A 10,390-nucleotide genomic window follows, 5' to 3' on the forward strand; every position below is an offset into this window, starting at 1 on the left:
AGTTGATAAGGCAGACATTTGAAAGATGCGTCGCCGGTGCGAGACCGTGCGATCAGCGTAAAGTTATTCAGAGTCACCAAGTTGAACGATGTCGGGCGCGAACCCGCCACCGATTGGTTTTGATCTAATAAAAGCACTCCTTCCGTCTCCGGTCGGACCTCTGTTTGCATGTATTAGCTCTAGAATTACCACAGTTATCCAAGTAATTGTGGGTACGATCTAAGGAACCATAACTGATTTAATGAGCCTTTCGCGGTTTCACCTTAATTTGGCTTGTACTGAAACATGCATGGCTTAATCTTTGAGACAAGCATATGACTACTGGCAGGATCAACCAGGGAGCTGTTCTACGTGTCGAGCGCGCCGCCGCCGCCGCCGCCACGGATGACGACGATCGGGCGCGGTACGACAACAAACAGTCTCTTTTTTAAAAATAATAATTACGCGCGCGAAACGCGTTTATTTTATTTTTAAATAGAAACAGACGCGACCACTTTGTGTGGCGGTGATAGCGTGCGAGTACGGAAATGAACCGTTCCCGACGCCACACTCGTTATTATTATTATTCGGACGCGATCCGTCCAATTTTTTTTTGTTGGTAATAAATATCGAGACGACGTGAGTGCGCGATCAAACAATCCGACTCGCGCGCGCATAATAAGCTTTAAAATGCGGCGCGCGTCGAACCGATGTGCCTCGGGCAACGAACGTCGATCGACGGAAATTTTCGGACATTCTCTCGATCACTCTTCGCTAGATTGAAAGCGACACGAGATTTCTCGAAAGAAACGTTCCGGATTCGCATATAAACTCGCTCGGTTAGATGAGAGTTATCGCAAATTTTTCGGAAGAAAAATATTATAGGGCGACCGCTTTCGAACCACGAAGTGCCAAATCTTACTTTAAAACACCCGCTAAGTTCGCGATCTAGCTGTATAAGGTGCGGAGCCTTAAAATGTTTTCGAACGCTCGAGCAATCGCTGCTACGAAGACGGGCCGATGGCAAACGAAAAACGGTCTACGTTCCCGTACCGATGAAGGAAACCAATTTTTCTTAAAAAATTGAACCCACGATACGAAAATGTTAAGCGAGCCAATTAATCGCGCCAAACGGTCGACTCGAAGGCGATCTAACGATCGAAAAAGCATTTTGCTCTGCGAAGGGAGAAGTGTCTATACGCACGACGCGGCGGTCGCGCTCGAGACCATCTCACCTATTATAGGTAACGGACCATTCCTTAGTCTTCCGAACGTTTCACGTGAAAACCCGAATATCGGCTGCGGCGGGCAAATAAAGTTCGGAGCGAAACTTTCGCTCGTGGTTACGTTCGATTTGGTTAAAGCGGGCACTTTTTCAAATATTTTTTTTTCTTTACTTACTTTTGTTAACTGACCGCCGGTTCCGGTTCCGACTTAAAAATAAATCGCCGTCCCCGGATTTTGTCGGACGATACTCTCCATCATTTTTAATTTCGGGTGTTTGCATTTTTTTTTCTCGCGATTTAATAAATTCATTATTAAACATTTATAAGTCCGTCTTCTTTAATATTGCGGACCAGCGGGAAGAGAGTTTTGTTTTTTTTTTTTTATTTTATTCATTTTAACATATACTCCCATAAAAGGTTTTTGCCGCTAGCCGCGAGCAGAGAAAAATAAGCAAAACTAACCGAAACAAAGCAAAAATAAGCAAAACTAACCAAAATTAACCGAATATAACCAAAATTAAACAAAACTAACCAAAAGGAACAAAAATAACCACAACTAAGCAAAATTAATCATAACAAACCAAAATTGGCCAAAGTTCGGCAAAACAAACCAAATTATCCAAAACTAAGCAAAATTAAGCAAAAGTAGTCAAAATTAACAAAAACAAGCCAAACTTATCCTGAACAAACCAAAACTAACGATAATTAAGCAAAAATAGGAAACGTTCACAAAAACTAACCGAAACGAACCATAACTAACTAATAGCGGCCGAAACTGGAAATAATAAACCAAAGTAAACAAAACTAAGCAAAATTAAGCAAAAGTAGTCAAAATTAACAAAAACAAGCCAAACTTATCCTAAACAAACCAAAACTAACGATAATTAAGCAAAAATAGGAAACGTTCACAAAAACTAACCGAAATGAACCCTAACTAACTAATAGCGGCCGAAACTGGAAATAATAAACCAAAGTAACCAAAACTAAGCAAAATTAAGCAAAAGTAGTCAAAATTAACAAAAACAAGCCAAAATTATCCTAAACAAACCCAAAACTAACGATAATCCTAACTAACCAATAGCGGCCGAAACTGGAAATAATAAACCAAAGTAACCAAAACTAGCGAAAATTCAGCAAAAGAAACCAAAATTAACCGTGTAACAAACCCAAATCAACCAAACCAAAAAAAAAAACATGCAAAACTTCACCAAAACGAACCACAATTCGCAAAAACTAAACAAACACAAACAAAATTAAGCACACTCAAATAAAAAGTAATCAAAACTACGTTCAACACGAACTGACCTAATTAAATAAAAAAATAGGAAAATTCAATTTTGCTAACCAAAAACGTCAATCGAAATAAACGCGAAACCGGGTTCCTGCCATTTATTTCGACGATAAGCACTTTTATCTAACTATGATTCGAAAAAAAAAAAAATAAGAAAGAAAGATATGAATAAACGAATTGATTAATATATAAAAATTGTGGTTCTGAAAAGAACCGTTTTTGGTGAATTTACACTCTCCAAGTCGACGCTCATTTATTTAGAACTGGTGTATTTTGTGACGGCTTTGGTCCCTTCACTGACGGCGTGCTTGGCCAACTCTCCGGGCAACAACAATCTCACGGCCGTTTGAATCTCTCTGCTAGTAATAGTGGATCGCTTATTATAGTGAGCCAAACGAGAAGCTTCGGCGGCAATCCTTTCGAAAATGTCGTTTACGAACGAATTCATAATGGACATGGCTTTGCTCGAAATGCCAGTATCCGGATGAACTTGCTTCAACACTTTGTAAATGTAAATTGCGTAACTCTCCTTCCTCCTGCGTTTCTTTTTCTTATCACTCTTCGAAATATTTTTTTGAGCCTTGCCGGCTTTTTTCGCCGCTTTACCGCTTACTTTCGGTGGCATTTTCTACAATCGATTAGACGCGCGCAAAGTAACGGACTGACAAGGCCCACACCGGGCCGCAGCTATTTATTTGAGAACCGAGTCGGCCGACAAGCTCCGCCCCCGGGCATCGTTCGCCGAAGCGCTAATCCCATTGGTCCATGCCCATGTCCTATAAATAGCGCGCCCACGGTCTGCGAGAGCGTCATTGTGCTGTTAACGTTCGTGCGTGTACTATTAACGGTAATAACGATGTCGGGACGCGGAAAAGGAGGCAAAGTCAAAGGGAAAGCGAAGTCTCGTTCTAGCAGGGCCGGTTTACAGTTTCCGGTAGGTAGAATTCACCGATTACTTCGGAAAGGAAACTATGCGGAGAGGGTCGGCGCCGGAGCTCCGGTATATTTGGCGGCCGTAATGGAATATTTGGCCGCCGAAGTTTTGGAATTGGCCGGTAACGCGGCGAGGGACAATAAGAAAACCAGAATCATTCCGCGACATTTACAACTGGCGATCCGAAACGACGAGGAATTGAACAAATTATTATCGGGAGTAACGATCGCTCAGGGAGGTGTTTTGCCGAACATTCAAGCGGTTCTTTTGCCCAAGAAAACCGACAACAAAGCAAAATAAAAATTGCGGCGAGGGAAGACGATGGGAAAACGGTCCTTCTAAGGACCACAAATACTTTTCTATTTGAGATTTCGTTTCGTTTATTTAACAGATTATTAAAAAAAAAAAAAAAAAGAAACGTTCCTTCTTTTTACGTTTTCTCTTTCGGACTATAAGAAAACCGGTATAATACCTCGACATTTACAATTGCCGATCCCAGGAATTGAACAAATTATTATCCGAAGTTAAGATCGCTAGGTGGTTCTGTTGCCTAAGAAAACCGACAACAAAGCTAAATAAAGTTTTCGCCGGGAAGGAAGACGGTTCTTGTAAGGACCACAAATACTTTTCTATTTGAGATTTCGTTTCCTTTATTTCACAGATTTAATAATCACACTAACACGGGGAGAAATTAAAAATTCAAAACTTACCTCGACTCGATAATGGTTTGTTGGGCATTATACTCGAAATAACGAATAATCTTTGGAACGTATTTTGTGGTTCTGAAAAGAACCTTTTTTTTTTTTTTTTGTGTTTCCGCAAGATCGACGAAAAATTTAGCCACCAAATCCGTAAAGAGTTCTACCTTGTCTTTTTAGGGCGTACACCACGTCCATTGCCGTTACCGTTTTTCTTTTGGCGTGCTCCGTATAGGTTACCGCGTCTCTGATGACGTTTTCCAAAAACACCTTTAAAACGCCACGAGTTTCTTCGTAAATCAATCCGGAAATTCGTTTCACGCCTCCGCGACGGGCCAATCTTCTAATGGCCGGCTTGGTTATTCCCTGAATGTTATCCCTCAACACTTTGCGATGTCGCTTTGCACCACCTTTTCCCAAACCTTTGCCGCCTTTCCCTCTACCGGTCATTTTTAATACGAGCCGAGTTCTCTGATCGATATATAACAAACAAAACCGTCCGAAGTGCCACGATCAACTGACCGAAAACGGTCCGGCGCTTCGGTTTTGTCGAGTCGGAATTCGCCACGCCCAAAAAGGTCGATTGGACCAATGAGAAGAGAAAACGCTCGGGTACAAATTAAACGGACGGACGTTCGTGCGGCCATTATCTGTCGACGAGTGTTAGTGATTTGGTGTTCTAGTACGTCCGCGAACGTGTTTTATTATCATGGCCAGAACCAAGCAGACCGCTCGTAAATCGACCGGAGGAAAAGCGCCCCGAAAGCAGTTGGCGACCAAAGCGGCGAGAAAAAGTGCACCGGCAACCGGAGGAGTTAAAAAACCTCATCGCTACAGACCGGGCACCGTGGCTTTGAGAGAAATTAGACGTTATCAAAAGAGCACCGAACTATTGATCCGAAAATTACCGTTCCAACGACTGGTCAGAGAAATCGCTCAAGACTTTAAAACGGATCTGCGTTTCCAAAGTTCCGCGGTAATGGCGTTGCAAGAAGCGAGCGAAGCTTATCTCGTCGGTCTTTTCGAAGATACAAATTTGTGCGCCATTCATGCCAAACGAGTAACGATCATGCCGAAAGATATTCAATTGGCGAGGCGTATCAGGGGAGAGAGAGCTTAAGATTAATAATAATCTCTTTTATTATTATTAACAACAAACCGGTTCTTTTAAGAACCACAAATCATTTTCCTTTAAGATTTCGTTAAAAATTGAAAATAAAAAATAAAACTTTTTCATTTATTAATTATTTGAGAACGGCCCGGTTGGATTTTTTTTTTTTCGCAACTAACGACGTCTTTAAAAAAAATTATTAGTGGTTCTGAAAAGAACCCCCCCCACTCCCCGTTGCTTTGTAAAACCGGACGAGTTTTTATTTCGACCTCTGGTATATTTGGTGACGGCTTTCGTTCTTCTGCTTTTTCGCGGCGGCTTTTCCACCGGTTTTCGAAGGCATTATTATTCACAAAGAAAAGCGGTCTTCGCGATCGAAATGAGAAAAAACCCCGGCGAACGTATTTATATCGCGACGGAGTCGGTCAACAAGCTCCGCCCCCTGTTCGCTTTTCGGTGGGAGGAGCTTGTCAACGGACTTTCTTCTCATATAAATACGTTCGCGGGGATATTTCTCTTAATGTTTGCGTGATCGTCGTCGGAATCGACTACGCTTCGTTGTTAAACGAGATGCAGTTTAAAATTCGCCGGCGGATAAGTTAGAATAAGTTTGTCGTAGGGAGAACGAAATGGAAAAGAGAAAAAAGAAGAAAAAGAGAAGTCCTTTTCGAGATTTTTTAATAAATTTATACTTATATATATTTTTTAAAGAAATCGTTTTCTATTTACCCCCGAGACGCCCGGGATTCGAGTTTGCCTTTGAAGATAGTTACGAATTCGATAGCGATTTTTTTTGTGGTTCTGATAAGAACCGTTTCGAAAATTTCGTTTTTTTTTTAAACACCCATCGACGTTCTCTCGGCGGTTCATTTCTTCTTTTTGGGCGAGACGGGCTTTTTAACTTTGCCGGAAGCGGCTACGGGAGGCGATTTTGCCGTTTTGGGTTTGGGCGCTTTCGGTTTCTTCGTCGGTCCCTTGTTTGATTTTTTGGCTTTCGAAGGCGATTTGGTTTTAATCGACGCCGCTACCGCCGTTCCGGCGGCGCCTTTGGCGGTTTTCTTTTCGGCGGATTTTTTAGCTGCCGATTTCTTCTCCACGGACGACGCGGCGGCCCCGCTTTTTCCTTTTCCCTTCGGAGAGGCGGCGACCGCCTTTTTTACGGCGGGCTTCGAAGAAGCGCCACCACCACCACCTGCGGCGCCAGATTTTTCTCCGGTGGTTTTTTTCGGAGACGCTTTCTTCGTTCTGGTCACGGACTTCTTTTTTTCCGAGGATGAGGACGCGGCTCCGCTTTTCGCCGAATTAGAAGTCGAAGACGCCAATTTGAACGAACCGGACGCACCTTTGCCCTTGGTTTGAACCAAAGTTCCCGCAGCGACGGCCGACTTCAAGTACTTTTTAATGAAAGGAGCCACTTTTTCGGCGTCCACTTTGTAGTTGGCGGCCACGTATTTTTTTATGGCTTGCAACGAAGAACCGCCTCTCTCTTTTAGTCCCTTTATGGCGTTGTTTACCATTTCGGAAGTCGGCGGATGGTTGGGTTTCGTTCTGGGATTCTTGGCTTTCTTTTCCTTTTTCACGGTCGTCGACGAAGACGAAGAAATGGTCGCGGAGGTTTGAGCCGGAGAAGAAGCGGCCGACGCGGTCGACACTTTCACTTCGCTTTCTGCCATATTATCGCAAATACTGACGACGGAAAACAACGGCGACAAAAACAACGACAACACGAGTACGAGTACCGCGCGCGCGTCGAAATTAATAAATTCGGTTAGGCCGGCGAACGAATTCGACTATGGTCGGACGGACAATCGGAGGACTGAACGCCGTCGGATTTACGCTAGGAAAGAGCCCGGCTTCGGCGGTGAGGTTCCGCGCTTCGCAGCGATCGTTTTTTTTCCATGTTTCGGCCGACGTTTAAAAACGAAACGGACCGCTATTTCGAATAAGGTTTTAAAATACTATAAAGTTTGTTTCGCGAGCGAGCAGAACCCGAAGCGAGAGAGATTTTCGAACTAAAATCACGACGAAAGTGGAGCTTTCAAATTTTCAAGGTAAACAATCGAAAAGCGAGTTTTTTTTTTGATTCGGGCAAAAGTTTCGCGGTCGAAGTTTTACCGGAATCGAAGCCCGCAATGTTCGACTCGCGACCGATAATTTTTCGACTTTTCGTTCGACGTCGCTCGGCGGAGAAAGCGATTTTCGCGATCGCGTGTCCCGCCCGTTTCCTATACCCACCCGACACCTATTACACTCCGTTTCGAGTTCCCGTTTCCAGTTTCTGTTTTTTAAACTTACGATTTCGATTCGTATCGCGCGAACGACGGAAATAAGGAACAAAAAAAAGCGGTATTTATTTCGGAGAACCTAGACCGAATTAAAAGAAATCACAAACACCGGGCGCGCGTTTCGAAGTCGGCGTCGATATCTAACACTAACGACACGCCTTCGAAGAGGAGACCCCGAAGGTTTTCCGAAGCTTTTAGGGATGCCTCGGAAAGAAAATTTCGAAAACCGGGCCCCGATTTTTCTTAAAAAAAAAAAAAAAAACAAAACAAAAAAAACAAACATCGAATTTCGAGCGACGTCCGGGGGGTGGAATTAGTGGCAACAAAAAAAGCTAACTAATCCGTTTTCGCTTCCGTTCGTTTTTTCTTTAAGAAACGAGAGTAGGCCGGCCGGTCGGCCGGCAAGTAAGGTCTTAAAAAAATTAACCGCGTAAAAAAGGCGAACGTAAAATGGAAAATCGCTTTTCCTTTTACGTTCGCCTTTTTTTTTTTTTTCTCTTTTTTTTTTTTCCATCGATCGTCGAGGGGTCTCGTCTAACCGACAAGACGAATCCCCAAGCTAAGGGCTGAGTCTCAACAGATCGCAGTGTGGTAACTGCTCTACCGAGTACAACACCCTGCCAGGTACGTAAGTCGTCTACAGACAATTCCGAGTTCCGACATCGAAACGATTGACCCACGATCGGCCGCCTGAAGGTCTGATCGGACGTGGCAAGGATCGATCCCGCCGCCGATCGGCGACCTCGAGCGGCAATCGGGCTCGTGCGACGGCCGGCGCGGACGCCGACCGCCTAGTAAAGTCACATTGTTTTGAGCCTTTCGACTCTCGGAACTCCAAGAGATATCGTTGCCGCCTTCGACTAGAAAGGATACGGCCTTAGAGGCGTTCAGGCATAAACCAACGGATGGTAGCTTCGCACCATAGCCCGCTCGAGCTAGTGCGTGAACCAAATGTCCGAACCTGCGGTTCCTCTCGTACTGAGCAGGATTACTATCGCAACGACGGGTCATCAGTAGGGTAAAACTAACCTGTCTCACGACGGTCTAAACCCAGCTCACGTTCCCTATTTACGGGTGAACTAGCTACGTACAGACCGCCTCCATATACAGACCGCCTCCATATACAGACCGCCTCCATATACGGACCGCCTTCATATACGGACCGCCTCCATATACGGACCGCCTCCATATACGGACCGCCTCCATATACAGACCGCCTCCATATACAGATCGCCTCCATATACAGACCGCCTCCATATACCGACCGCCTACATATACAGACCGCCTCCATATACAGAACGCCTCTGTATACGGACCGCCTTCGTATACAGACCGCCTCCATATACAGACCGCCTCCATATACAGACCGCCTCCATATACGGACCGTCTCCATATACGGATCGCCTCCATATACAGACCGCCTACATATACAAACCGCCTTCATATACAGACCGCCTCCATATACGGACCGCCTCCATATACAGACCGCCTCCATATACAGATCGCCTCGGTATACTTACCTCCTCCATATACAGACCGCCTCCATATACAGACCGCCTCCATATACAGACCGCCTACATATACAAACCGCCTTCATATACAGACCGCCTCCATATACGGACCGCCTCCATATACAGACCGCCTCCATATACGGACCGCCTCCATATACGGACCGCCTACATATACAGACCGTCTCCCTATACAAACCGCCTCCTTATACAGACCGCCTCCGTATACGGACCGCCTCCATATACGGACCGCCTCCATATACGGACCGCCTCCATATATAGACCGCCTCCATATACAGACCGCTTCCATATACGGACCGCCTCCATATACAGACGGCCTCCATATACAGACCGCCTCCATATACAGACCGCCTCCCTATACAGACCGCCTCCATATACAGACCGCCTCTATATACAGACCGCCTCTATATACAGACCGCCTCCGTATACGGACCGCCTCCATATACAGACGGCCTCCATATACAGACCGCCTCCGTATACGGACCGCCTCCATATACAGACCGCCTCCATATACAGACCGCCTCCATATACAGACTGCCTTCATATACAGACCGCCTCCATATACAGACCGCCTCCATATACAGATCGCCTACATATACAGACCGCTTCCATATACAGACCGCCTCCATATACAGACCGCCTCCATATACAGACCGCCTCCATATACAGACCGCCTACATATACAGACCGCTTCCATATACAGACCGCCTCCAGATACAGACCGCCTCCATATACAGACTGCCTCCATATACAGACTGCCTCTATAAACAGACCGTCTCCATATACAGACCGCCTACATATACAGACCGCTTCCATATACAGACCGTCTCCATATACGGACCGCCTTAATATACGGACCGCCTCCATATACAGACCGCCTCCATATACAGACCGCCTCCATATACAGACCGCCTCCATATACAGACCGCTTCCATATACCGACCGCCTACATATACAGACCGCCTCCATATACAGATCGCCTCTGTATACGGACCGCCTTCGTATACAGACCGCCTCCATATACAGACCGCCTCCATATACAGACCGCCTCCATATACAGACTGCCTCCATATACAGACCGCCTCCATATACAGATCGCCTCTGTATACGGACCGCCTCCATATACAGACCGCCTCCATATACAGATCGCCTCTGTGTACGGACCGCCTCCATATACAGACCGCCTCCATATACGGACCGCCTCCATATACGTATACGGACCGTCTTCATAGATAGAACACTTTCATAAGTGGATTGTTTTCACAAATAAATTATATTTTTATATAAACAATCAATTTATCATTTTTTTTAAATACTCGCTCTACTGCGCTTTGGTC

The 10,390-nt window shown here is 45.1% G+C and overlaps 1 non-coding gene across 1 annotated transcript in view; it reads right to left on the reverse strand.

Moving 5' to 3' along the window:
* Positions 1-341, reverse strand: part of LOC132708491 (small subunit ribosomal RNA) — a 1,931-nt gene extending 1,590 nt beyond the window's left edge. Inside the window, exon 1 of the ribosomal RNA XR_009619973.1 lies at positions 1-341. This exon is cut by the window's left edge and continues 1,590 nt beyond it. This is a non-coding gene — a ribosomal RNA (small subunit ribosomal RNA).
* Positions 342-10,390: the final 10,049 nt, after the last annotated feature.

This window comes from Cylas formicarius, unplaced genomic scaffold (assembly GCF_029955315.1).
Source record: "Cylas formicarius isolate icCylForm1 unplaced genomic scaffold, icCylForm1.1 PGA_scaffold_127__1_contigs__length_45390, whole genome shotgun sequence".
NCBI classification, from domain to species: domain Eukaryota; kingdom Metazoa; phylum Arthropoda; class Insecta; order Coleoptera; family Brentidae; genus Cylas; species Cylas formicarius.